Source organism: Bos indicus, chromosome 4 (assembly GCF_029378745.1).
Source record: "Bos indicus isolate NIAB-ARS_2022 breed Sahiwal x Tharparkar chromosome 4, NIAB-ARS_B.indTharparkar_mat_pri_1.0, whole genome shotgun sequence".
Taxonomy (NCBI): domain Eukaryota; kingdom Metazoa; phylum Chordata; class Mammalia; order Artiodactyla; family Bovidae; genus Bos; species Bos indicus.
In genome coordinates, this window is record NC_091763.1 from 55619705 (window position 1) to 55633912 (window position 14208).

At 38.2% G+C, this 14208-nt stretch overlaps 1 long non-coding RNA gene across 1 annotated transcript in view; it reads right to left on the reverse strand.

Moving 5' to 3' along the window:
• The window catches only part of LOC139182715 (uncharacterized), a 114485-nt gene that overhangs the window by 99863 nt on the left and 414 nt on the right, over positions 1–14208 (reverse strand). The window lies entirely within an intron of this gene.

Sequence of the window (14208 nt, forward strand, 5' to 3'; positions counted from 1 at the left end):
TAAGTGTATGTGTAATTTTTTATAAATTTTAAATCTTTATAATAGATTTGTGTATATTTTATGGTATTAAATGATAAAAGAGACTTGTATCTACATGTATTCTATGCATTCATTACATTTTTCTCTTAATTTTTTCTATATTTCTGGGCCATACAGTTCCTCTGAGTTTCATCAGATTGTTGAAAATCTCCACAAAATTTTCCAATATATTTATCGAGACGAATTCAAGTGGACCCCCACAGTTCAAACCCATATTGCTCAAGGGTTAACTGTACTTTGATATCCAGTGTTTAAGGGATTTACTCACTCAGAAACTAAATCAAAACAGTTAATTTCCCAGGAAAGCACAATTTGAAATTTAGAATAAAAAGAAATATGAAAACTTACTTTGGTCCAAGATTTAATCATCCAGCAAAATACAAATGTACAGTAAAATGACTTGTTAGTCACAAATCTGTTGAGAACATCTGACTAATGGCAGGAAGCAGTTTGTAGGTATTCCACAGTAAATCTATTTTTAAGACATATCACATTCAAAAAAGCTTGATTAAGCTTTTATCCTAATCTTCAGATTATAAACTTTTGCTGGTCTACATAAAATATACAGAATCTTCCATTCATCTGTTCACTTTAGCATTACGTATGAAATAGTATCAGTCGAACAAAGCTAGTGGAGGTGATGGAATTCCAGTTGAGCTATTTCAAATCCTGAAAGATGATGCTGTGAAAGTGCTGCCCTCAATATGCTAGCAAATTTGGAAAACACAGCAGTGGCCACAGGACTGGAAAAGGTCAGTTTTCATTCCAATCCCAAAGAAAGGCAATGCCAAAGAATGCTCAAACTACCGCACAATTGCACTCATCTCACAGGCTAGTAAAGTAATGCTCAAAATTCTCCAAGCCAGGCTTCAGCAATATGTGAACCATGAACTTCCAGATGTTCAAGCTGGTTTTAGAAAAGGCAGAGGAACCAGAGATCAAATTGCCAACATCTGCTGGATCATCAAAAAAGCAAAAGAGTTCCAGAAAAACATCTATTTCTGCTTTATTGACTATGCCAAAGCCTTTGACTGTGTGGATCACAATCAACTGTGGAAAATTCTGAAAGAGATGGGAATACCAGACCACCTGACCTGCCTCTTGAGAAACCTGTATGCAGGTCAGGAAGCAACAGTTAGAACTGGACATGGAACAACAGATTGGTTCCAAATAGGAAAAGGAGTACGTCAAGGCTGTATATTGTCACCCTGCTTATTTAACTTCTATGCAGAGGACATCATGAGAAACGCTAGACTGGAAGAAACACAAGCTGGAATCAAGATTTCTGGGAGAAATATCAATAACCTCAGATATGCAGATGACACCACCCTTATGGCAGAAAGTGAAGAGGAACTCAAAAGCCTCTTGATGAAAGTGAAAGAGGAGAGTGAAAAAGTTGGCTTAAAGCTCAACATTCAGAAAACTAAGATCATGGCATCCAGTCCCATCACTTCATGGGAAATAGATGGGGTAACAGTGGAAACAGTGTCAGACTTTATTTTGGGGGGCTCCAAAATCACTGCAGATGGTGACTGCAGCCATGAAATTAAAAGACGCTTACTCCTTGGAAGGAAAGTTATGACCAACCTAGGTAGCATATTCAAAAGCAGAGACATTACTTTGCCAACAAAGGTCCATCTCGTCAAGGCTATGGTTTTTCCTGTGGTCATGTATGGATGTGAGAATTGGACTGTGAAGAAGGCTGAGTGCCCAAGAATTGATGCTTTTGAACTGTGGTGTTGGAGAAGACTCTTGAGAGTCCCTTGGACTGCAAGGAGATCCAGCCAGTCCATTCTGAAGGAGATCAGCCCTGGGATTTCTTTGGAAGGAATGATGCTAAAGCTGAAACTCCAGTACTTTGGCCACCTTATACAAAGAGTTGACTCATTGGAAAAGACTCTGATGCTGGGAGGGATTGGAGGCAGGAGGAGAAGGGGACGACAGAGGATGAGATGGCTGGATGGCATCACTGACTCGATGGACGTGAGTCTGGGTGAACTCCGGGAGTTGGTGATGGACAGGGAGGCCTGGCATGCTGCAATTCATGGGGTCGCAAAGAGTCGGACACGACTGAGCGACTGAACTGACTGAACTAACACTTACTGGTGATAAAATATAAGTAATAAATAATATATCATATTCTTATGTATTTACAAATATTGAGAAATCATTAACAAAGTTTTCTCTTCAGAAATAGAAGTCCAGTTTGCTCCCAACTTTAAATAAAGAAATACTAAAAATAAAGCCTTTGAAAAGATAAATAGCAGGGTCTTGGAGATTTCTTAAACAAACTCTTGTATTGAGCACTAGACAACTAGCATAAGACTTGGGGGTGGTAGGAGGAGATAAGAGAACAAGAGAATGTCAGGTTCATATGGAACCTTCAAGGACATCGAAGCTGATCATCCTTTTGAAGCATGGATTCTTTCTGTAACACCATGCAAAGTGTTCATTAAGCCAACCTACTGACTGATCAAGCGTTCACTGCTCACCAACGCAGCCACTTCTCTCTTAAAACATGAGAAAGCTTTCCATACATGAAAAGCTAATGAGCTAATACATGCCTCTCTCTCCCTGTCACCCACAGGCATCCAGAACAACTCCAACTCCTTCCCTCTAGGACCTCTCCTAAGGGATAGCTATCAAAAATACTAGTTAGTCTCAATGAATCTTTTTATTTACATTCCATTATTTTTCAACTACATTTTTCAATTAAAAATTGTAGTCTTATCATATCACACTATTAGTTAATATCCAGTTTATTAATGTTTCTCTGAAAGTGTGAAAATGCTCAGTTTCTCAGTCGTGTCCAACTCTTTGTGACACCTGGACTGTAGCCCACCAGGTTCCTCTGTCCATGGAATTTTCCAGGTAAGAATAATGGAGTGGATTGCCATGTTCTACTCCAGGGGAATCTTTCCAACCCAGGGATTGAATCTGCTGCATCAGCTGCATTGGCAGTCAGATTATTTACCATTGAGCCACCTGTGGGACCTATAAAAGAATACTATATTGCTAGACATGCCCCAAATTGGAAAGAGCAAAGTAATACTTACCCTCTCCATTCTAGATACTACACATCTATTCTTGAAGCCCAAGATTATATTCACTGTTTCCATGGCTATGTCACATATATTGATTCAAACTGAGCTTTATGCTGACTAAAACTTTAGCCTTATTTTGTCAACTAAAAATTGTCACTCATCATCTGCCTCTACAAGGATGAAGTCACTAGCCACTGCAGTTGCTGACCTCCAACATGCCCCGAAAGGAGTTTAGGGTGGAAATCAGGTATGAGGCATTCTGTGATCTGGGAAAACTGGCAGAACAGGCCTTCAGATAAAAGATTTTATGAGCCCAATTTCTTGCATCTTCTCATATCCAGAAAAGCACTAAAATCATTAAAAGAGACACCTGATCTTCATAACTAGCAACCACCTTCTTCCAAATGTGTGATTGGTTACTTCTATCCCTCTTCACCAGAATCACATATATATTGATGTCCCCTCCTCCACTTCTATGGAGCAGTTCTGAAAGGCCACATCCCAGGCTATAGTCATAATTTTGCTCCAAATAACTCTTAACTCACAATTCTCACATAGTGCATTTTTTTAAGTCGACAAATTATTCATTTACTCAACAAATATTTATGTAATGCTCAGAGGTAAAGAATCTGCCTGCAATGCAGGAGACCTGGGTTTGATTGCTGGGTGGGGAAGATCCCCTGGAGAAGGAGATGGCAACCCACTCCAGTGTTCTTGCCTGGAAAATCCCATGGACAGAGTTGCCTGGCAGACTTCAGTCCATGGGGTCACAAGAGTCAGACTCCACTTAGCAACTAAATAATAAAAAAACTGTTACTAAAAGTATATTACAATACTAGGAACAGTATGAAAAATCAGTGAGCTATAACTGAAAGAGGTTAAGACCTGGGCCCAAGCCCCACTTTATCCAGCTATACCTGGGAGAGAACACTTGTTCAGTTCACTTCAGTTGCTCAGTCGTGTCCGACTCTTTGTGACCCCATGAATTGCAGCACGCCAGGCCTCCCTGTCTATCACCAACTCCCGGAGTTCACCCAAACCCATGTCCATCGAGTCAGTGATGCCATCCAGCCATCTCATCCTCTGTCGTCCCCTTCTCCTCCTGCCCCCAATCCCTCCAAGCATCAGAGTCTTTTCCAATGAGTCAACTCTTTGTATAAGGTGGCCAAAGTACTGGAGTTTCAGCTTTAGCATCAGTCCTTTAGCATTAGTCCTTTAGCATCAGTCCAATGAACACCCAGGACTGATCTCCTTTAGAATTGACTGGTTGGATCTCCTTGCAGTCCAAGGGACTCTCAAGACTCTTCTCCAACACCATAGTCCAAAAGCATCAATTCTTCAGCACTCAGCTTTCTTCACAGTCTTTGTTAGAGCTACTCAATTTTCATAACAGGATAACTATCTTGCTACATCCTGGTAAGAGTTCCAAAACATATGACTAGGCCTTCAGCCAGAAATTTAGAATACCAGCACTCCAGGTTATCCAGTTCCCTTCCAAATACCTACTGAGAGAAGAAACGTTTAAAGAAGATAGGTCCAAGGCTTTAAAAAGTCAATCCTTGGTTAATGTTGAATTACCAGAAAGCTACATGTTAGGAACCAACCACATACCGTTCTGATCATCTTCAGTGAGTTGCATTTAATACTTTGTCCTAACCTTTAACAGATTATTGTAAGAAGTACTATGTGAAAGTCACAACTGCATTATGTTTTAAAGCTGCTAATACTATCCATTTTGCTAATGAGTTCCTTTTACTGATAGAAAAGGTTTTGTTTCTCTGAGGAATGAGATGTTTCTACAGTTCTAACAATGAAAATCATCAGCATGTTTTATACATTTTTTTTAAATAAGTTTTAGAGAGATAAAAGTAAGTTTATAAGAAATAATGAGAAAAAAATGCCATTTAATACATGAACAAATATCAAGAAATATTTGTATTTCCTGCTTCATCAGCAACCGGAAAAGGGTACATGAGAGCAGGATGGATAATTCAAATTGGGTCTTATTAAATTTATTATTAATTAAGTGAAAGATCATTATTCAGTTTCCTCTATATTTCCTCTTTCCAAATAATCAGGCCCAATAACTTACTTTCCCCAATGACAAAGGTTCTAAGATCTCATGAACCTAAGAACTATCTAGAGAATTTCTTTAAGAAATTTACATTTTTAAATAAACTCCCCACGTCATTTGGGAAGCAAGTGAGCCACATAATACATTTTGAGAACCCTCTTCCAGGACTAACTTTCGGATCACTTGAATCAACTCTTGTCCCTCATCTCTGGGCTCTCTGTTGTCTCTCTTGGTCCCTCTAAAAACCTGGTGACCAATGGTATAATGAGTATTCTTATGAAGGGTCCTACTAAAGCAGAGAATATAAAAGGATTACGTCCCTACTCCTATGCACCACAACCACATTCGCTTTAATACATCCTAGTGTTGATAGGCATGTTCACAAAGGCAATGCTTCACTTTGACTGTCTGATAGAGGTCACTTATTTTGACTCTCTTGAGAAATGGGAGCTAAAAATGAATTAAAGTAGGTCCAAATCACAATCAAATGAAACTGTGAAGAGCATTGTATCGGACCTTTTTCTCAATTAAACCAGTTGCAATCTTTTTTCAAAATATAATCTATTCTACTTTTAAAATTAAGAATTTTGCTTTGAACAGAAAATCTGGCAACCTCCTTGAGTAAAATTATTCTTCCTGAAAGTAAGACCTTTTTGTTATAATTTTTTAATTATTTATGATGATTTTAAATTCAAACAATACCACTTTCAGAATATCTACAGGCAAGTAACCTGTTGTCATAAAGGACTCAGGGAATAGATTTATAAACAATCAAAACATTACAGGCAAGAGTAAAGAAACTTTATTGTTGCTCTCCAGCTCACCATTTCATGGATGAACAAATCATTCCATGACAGAAACTGATGTTATACCATAAAGTTCTCTACCTGGACCATCTATATGATTTATCAAAAGAAACATTTGAAAAACTAAACATGACCAATCGCTTACAGTATGCCAACTGAAAATTCACAGTAAATGTCTACATAAAAGGTTCAGGTACTCATTTAAGTTACCAAGATCAATCTAAAAGTTACTGCTTTCAAGCTATTTCTTACTTATAAAAACTCTAACCCTACACACATTCTATCATGACTAAATTAACTTTAGATAAAAAACATTTTCAAAGAACAAGTTGAGATATCCAAAGCACAAACTCAGAGTCTGAAAAATGAGTGATTTTACTCAGAAAATGACCAGATAGAAATTCTTTAAGTCTTTATATTTGAGAGAAATCAAGCTAAGACCAGTTAGGGCATGATTCACTCTCCTATGCTACTTGCATTTTCTACCTGGTATGTTTTTAATTTTATAAATTTCATGCTGTCTCCATGGTTACCAGTGCTTAATCATAACAAGCACCTGGTCTATACACAGGTATTAATATTTCCCTATGAACTGCACATACTAACTTGCTCAAAACCTCTCTACACTTTCTCAATGACTAAGTTTTTCACTTCTAAGCAAAGATTTTCAAAAGGTTCTTTTTATTTTCTTTTTTTCCTTTTTAAATTTTGCACATTATATGGAATTCAGTAATTTCATGATAGTTAAGATTTGCCAACACATCACAATCTGTTATTTTACATATGATGTCTATACCCATCAGTAGGTACTCTTCTGAGATTAAGTCAGACATACCTTAATTTTTAAAAACTATATTTTGTATATACTTATAAAAGTCAAAATCAATTAACAAATTAGGTGAATACCGGTATTCATTCATTCACCAGACAAGAGCCTAGAGGGAAGTATATAAACACCAACAACTCCTCAGTGACTCACCACAGTTATGTTTCCTAAGCAACACTGGAACACTTTATTTCTAAGAAAATTAAAATGCAGTTTGATGTTGTGGACATTTTCCACATGAAAGCATGTGGGCAATGATTAAGAGGCAGACTTTGTCAAACTTCCTAGGTTCATATCCTAACTCACTCATGTGACCTTAGACAAATTATTTAACCATGCCTCAGTTTCCGCATCTGTATCAGGGGATAATAATAGTATCTGCCTCACAGGATTATTTTAGGGACTAAAGGGATCTACATTGATTAATGTGTAGAATAGCTCCTGACACACATTAGTTACTATATAAGCATTTATTAAATATAAATCAATCAAAGTCTTACCCCATGTATCATGAAAACATGCTTTCTAAGAAAATCTTTTTTTTTCCATGAGAAATATTTTTTTTACCCTCCCATAAGGCAAGATAGTCCTGACTTTAAATTTTCTTATGCAACTTAAATGTTATCTGATCAGCTAATCCCATATCTTTGAGAGTTCTAGACACTGACCATATGGAGCATTTTATATATCACTTCATTTAATCAACAATGGAAATCCTACAAAAGACTGGTGATTTCCCTATTACAAATGAGAAAACTCAGGTTTAATGAAGTTAGATTAATTTGCACAAATTCACTGAGTTGGTAAGTGGCAGAGATGGGTCAGCAGATGACATCTCCAAAGTCAATGTTTTTAATCAGTCCATTACCATCAACAAAATACTACATTAAAAGATAATTTCACAGGACTTGCCTGGTGGTACAGTGGCTAAGATTTCACACTCTCAATGCTGGGGGCCCCAGTTCAATCTCTGGTCAGGGACTTAGATCCCACATGTCACAGCTAAGAGCATGGTGCAACAAAGACCAAAGATCCTGTATGCTGCAACTAAGATCCAGCACAGCCAAACAAAATTTTTTTTAAAAGAGAGAATGTCACAACTCTTCAAAACTATAAATTTGTTCCATCCAGGTACTCTTAGCCTGCTCCTGGAACCCCAGCAATGTAAAATTTGAATTTGTCAGTGCCTGCGGGCGTGGTTCCTCTGCTTCCTGAACACCACAGACTTGTGTATGTGATTGATTCTCACAGATTACTAAGGTTCTTTGGTGGAAATCAAGCCTACATTGGCAGCAGGCTCTAGATGGTGCCTGGAACCATATGAAAAATGATCTTTTGCAGCTTGCCCATACATGTCTGTAAAATTCTGGCACTGGAGCGTTCAGACGCAGCAGGAGTTTTTTCTGAAGCCACTGAACAGCTTTGAAAAGTGCAGTTTATCTCATCCTGTTAGCCTAATGATTAGTCAGTTCTAATGCAGCAGTCTCAGTGATGAATGTCCTATTACTGATGGGAAATACTGACTAACTCTGGGATGGCCTTTTTTAATTCTGAAGCTCCAATAAAATGTCTCCACTCACTTGGCTGGGCTCAATCACTAATGAGGAAGTCTGGGTTTTATGAACTTCCTGATACACACCAGTCACTGCAATATCTTGATGTCAGCCTATCCTGCCTTCCCTGATGGATCCCAGAAGCCCCTTCCTTCAGGGACTACCAATGACCCACTTCGAACAGTTAAAATAAGCAGAAGCAACTTCTTCAATCATCACTGAAACCACTTCTCAGTAACAACTGACGTGACATTTTGCCCTCTACCACTCAGATGTGCGTCTAAAGTAATGTTCTTGGTCTCTGAGTATCATTACCTAGCAGTGACCTCCTCTGTTTCAGTGAAGGATGGTATAAGCTTAGGTTCTCCTAAACTGAAAGACTAAATTCTGGATCTGATAACACTAGATATTTAATGCCAAAAGAGGAACTATATAGAAGCCTGCAGGAGCATTCAGACAACTTGGGCAGGAGGTGGGGGTATGGAATATGGCACTGCTTCAGAAGAGCTGTGGTTCATGTTGCTACCAGAGATGTTCACAAGCAGAACCTGTAGCTAGCAGATGCTTGGCACAGGAGAAGCTGCTCATCTCTGTAGCACTGCTAAGGAAATGCTCATCTGTTTTAGAAGAGGGAACTACATATGTACAACATAGCACTCATTGTCCTTGTCAGTGATCTAGACAAAACATCTAAATCTGAGTTACAGTTAGGAAATAATAGTTTGTTAAGATAGTTTACAGGCACATCAGAAATTTAAAAAAAACAACTTCAGGTCAAAGGAATAGAGGGGATCATTATACTGACTGTATCTCAGAAATTAATCCCTGCCTCTACATCACTTGGGGGCTTCCCTGGTGGCTCAGAGGGTAAAAGCATCTGCTTGCATTGAAGGAGACCTGGGTTCGATCCCTGGGTCGGGAAGATCCCTTGAAGAAGGAAATGGCAACCCCACTCTAGTATTCTTGCCTGGAAAATCCCATGGACGGAGAAGCCTGGTAGACTTCAATCCATGGGGTCGCAGAGAGTCGGACATGACTGAGCGACTTCACTTTCACTACATCACTTAATACTAGCAAATCCTGAGTTGACATTTCCAATTACAGTATACATTATAAACTAATAAAAACCACATGTATGACCTTTGACTTAACAAGTCAAACTTTAAAGAGAAACAAACATGATTTTTAAAGCTATTTGGCAAAATAGAGTTCCCTCATCCATGAAGATAAGCAAATTAGTTGTAAGTAGGCGTTGTAAGAATAATGCTTATCCTATTCAAACAGTGGACCTCACAGAAGCAAAGGAGGTAAGATAAAAATCTTGGTACCATGTTCAACACTGTGTTGAGTGCCATCTCTCAGGAGTAAGACAGAAATATTTCCTTCTGTCCTGCAAGCTCTGCAATTAATTATATCATTAACAATCCATCAAGAGTAATATGTTTCTGGGCTTCCCTGGTGTCTCAGGGGTAAAGAATCTGCCTGCCCATGCAGGTGGATACAAGGTTCCATCCCCAGTCCAGGAAGAACCCACAGGCCATGGAGCAACTATGCCCATGCACAATAACTAGTGAACCCACACTCTAGAGCCTGTGTTCCACAAAGAAGTGTAGCCTCCGCTCCCCAGAACCAGAGAAAACCCTTTCACAACAACAAAGACCTAGCACAGTCAAAAATAAATAAATACATAAAAATTTTTTAGAGGGAGGGGATATATGTATACCTATGACTGATTCATGTTGAGGTTTGACAGAAAACAACAAAATTCTGTAAAACAATTATCCTTTGATTAAAAAATAAATTTTAAAAAAAGAAAGAATAATACATTTCTCTGAGCCCACAGTCTCAATTATTATATTCCCTTTTAGCAAAGCTTCTAACACTGCCATTTTCTTTGCTGAAATTTATAGAAAAAGCAATGCAGAGTTATAGATTAGCTGCTGTAATTAGAAATAGAATTCAAAAGTGTTTGTTGGGTTTTCTTCAGGTAGCCATAGAGTTCATTCCAGCTGAATGATTTCTTGGAGCTATTCACCCATATCTAGACCCTATTACCTATATTTTCAAAACCCTTTTGATCCAGTATGATGAATCAATGATGTGACAATCACTGAATAGAGAATATATTTTAAAGATAAATGTAACCACCAGTGGCTATGAAATAAATATTAAAATCCCATCAAAGGAACAAACAGACAGCCTTTGCCTAATAGGGGAATGTTTTCCAGTCAGCTCTGAAGCCAAAGCCTGAGTGTATGCGTGTTAAGTTGCTTCATTCATATCTGACTCTTTGCAACCCTGGGGGACTACAGCCCCCCAGGCTCCTCTGTTCACGGGATTCTCTAAGGAAGAATACTGGAGTGGGTTGCCATACCTAAAATGCCTCTGTATCAGGGGAGTTCCACAGACATTTTTTATTTACCATGTTTGTCTGCAGAAGAGCATATTCACAATGGAGAGAAGGCACATCTTGAAGACCCCAAATTTCATGGATTTTATTAACAGCTGCTGTTGCTGCATGCTAAGTCGCTTCAGTTGTGTCTGACTCTGTGCGACCCCATAGACGGCAGCCCACCAGGCTTCTCTGTCCCTGGGATTCTCCAGGCAAGAACACTGAAGTGGGTTGCCATTTCCTTCTCCAATGCATGCATGAATGCTAAGTCGCTTCAGTCGTGTCCAACTCTGTGTGACCCCATGGACAGCAGCCCACCAGGCTCCTCTGTCCACGGAAGTCTCCAGGCAAGAATATTAGCAGCATAAAGTAACAATAGTTAATATTTAATGAGGGCCCACTATATACCAGCCACTAATTCCAGAAATTAACTCATTTAATCCTCATAATATACATATGAAGTAGGTACTACTGTATCCCGTTGTATAGAAGGACAAGCTGAGTTTTACAAATGCTTACATACATTTAACAAGCAGCAGAACCAGAATTCTAACCAAGTGGCCTAATCCCAGAGACCCTAACTCTCAACCAGCAACTAGGGGAACAGAAATACAAATAAGAGAGAATTGGTACGTACTGAGCTCTGGCATCTTTTTGGTCACATTAGAAACATTTCACTTAATTCTCACAAAGCATATTTTATAAAAGTAAAGTAAGTTTCAGAGAGATTAAGTAACTACTCAAATCCATGACATCAGCCAGAGGAAAAGCTAATATTCCATATACTACATCACAGCACCTCTCCACAGCTTAAAGACTAAGTGACAGAAACAGAAGCAGAAATCTCACCTCAATTTGCTTATCAGTGCTTTTATAAGACAGTGATCAAGGAAACCTATCTGGAAAAGATGCTGGTAGGACCCAAAGGAAATCAATAGATAACAACAAAATCAGCATAACCAAGGGAGAAAGGATCTAAAACCTTAGAGCACTGCAGTGTTGGGGGGTGTGGTGTATGTGTGTGTGTGTGTGTAAACTGTTTCATTCTGTTTTCAACTACTTTTATTTTCTTGATGAAAACTTGAGTAGTTCTCAACTAGGAACAGTATCTCATCAAAGACTGTCTGGCAATAGTGAGGAGAATTGATTCTCTTCATGATTGGGCAATTTTATTTTCATTGAGCAGGCACAGGCTAGAGATGCTAAACATCCTGCAATATAATGTCAGCACAACAAAGCACTAAATCACCAAAAATGCCAATACTGCTCATCTAGCAATAAAAAGTACTTAAAAGAAACCATTCAGGTATCACTAAGGAAAAAAAAAAATACAGCATCCAGGTGGACTTACCAATTGTGCACCAAATGGACAGAGGAATAAATAGGGACCATTATAGACAGGTTCCTAACAAAGTATGCTTCTGTTTTAGAAATGCTTTAGAAAAAGCATTTTACCATCCTGTGTCTTATATACATGTAGACATAAAGTTTTGCTATTAATATGATAGAGAAAATATGTAATACCTAAATTTTGAGTGAAGACTCAAAATAATCTCTAAACACCTTCACAGTTTAGCCCAAAAGTAGACTTCTTACTTATAAGGTAGTTTCTACTATGAATAGTATAAAAGTGGCTAAACATTAATGAACAAAATTTGATTCAATAAAAATTTGAATCAATAAAACCACAAAATTGGCATGTTTAAGAAACAGCAAAAAGATGAGTGTGATTCGATCGGAATAAGCATGAAAGAATGAGTGACTGGTAGGCTGATGTTAGAAAGGCAGGCAGAGGCCAAAATGTGTAGGGCATATTGTGGAGTCTTAATAAGGAGTGTGGACTTATGCTTGTTGTGATGGAACTGGAGAACTTTAAGCAAGGAATAAATAATCTGATTTATTTTTAAACCTCTAGTTAGGGGAGTAAGAAAAGAAAACTGAGAACTAGGATACCATTCTACTTGGAAATTAGGGTTGTGATAAGGTAGACAAAAGCATATATAGCAACACCTTTGTTAAATTGCCTGATTAGGGGAGATGCTGGTTAAAAAAGTTAACCAATTTTATTTTGAAACTACACGGGTCCAAAACATCCCTGCACAAACTTCTGCCACTCTTTTTCAGATAGGCCAAGTGATCTCTTAACATAATTTAAAGAAAAAGCATTTTACCACCTACAGACTCTTCAAAGTTAAAATTAGTCCATTATTTTCAATGCTGACACACCTAGAAACAAGTCTGCAATAATACTAAATTTGTTGTGGTCTCTGCTGACTTCAGCTAACTGAATAAACATATATGGAAAAATTAAATCCCCAAATTGTTCACACTAGAATACTAGAGAATATTTTAAAATAGCTCCTATTTCAAATATAACTAATTAGAAAAGTACAAAACTAGGGGCTCAAGGAAAATAAGTCAAAGACAGAATTTGTTAAAATAGTCAAGTTTTTAAAAAAATAATCAAGTTTAGAGAAGCAATGCTGACTTTATTGCGTAATTATTCACAGACTTCCAATTCGCAAGACACCTTGCTTTGGTTTATTTGACACTGCTTTGTCTCTCATGGAATCCAGATGGCACATTTATTTATTCAAATAATTGTTATCAACCAACATTTCTGAGCACCTGCTGTGTGTGTGTTAGAAGCTAGCAATATAAAGCATTGCTGTCAGTCCACAGATTAGTAAAGTGTAAGAAAAAAGATGACCAATAGTAAAAAAAAAAAAAAAAATGCATGCCAATTACAGGCACCGAACTGAAATATACCTTCTGTGTCTGAGAGACTGAATCAGAGGGACTAAGCCACATCATTAATAACTGATAATTTCCTGGGTGCCAAATAAATTTTCTAGTCAGTAAATGAGGGGAGAAGGCAATGGCAACCCACTCCAGTACTCTTGCCTGGCAAATCCCATGGACAGAGGCGCCTGGTAGGCTGCAGTCCATAGGGTCGCTAGGAGTCGGACACGACTGAGTGACTTCACTTTCACTTTTCACTTTCATGCATTGGAGAAGGAAATGCAACCCACTCCAGTGTTCTTGCCTGGAGAATCCCAGGGACGGGGGAGCCTGGTGGGCTGCCGTCTATGGGGTAACAGAGAGTCAGACACGACTGAAGTGACTTAGCAGCAGTCAGTAAATGAGAGTTCAGAAGACTGGATGACTAGAAAGGTTCAGTAAGGATTTCATAGATTAGATTGCAAGAAAGCCGTTCAGGAAGGGTTCTTATGCAAATAATTTATCCTTATGACTTAAAAGTAATAATTTACAACTTTCCATATTTGGGGATATTTAGGGTGGGTATCACAAACACATGAGTAAGAAGTCTCTAAAGTGTACCATACACTGCACTCCGGAATGAGGAAACTCAGAACTCTAGAACCTGAATCCGAGATCTAAAGAATGTTAACTTGTTTTTCCTTAAACTTCCTGTTTTTCCCTACAAACGTATTAAACACTTTCCAAAACGTC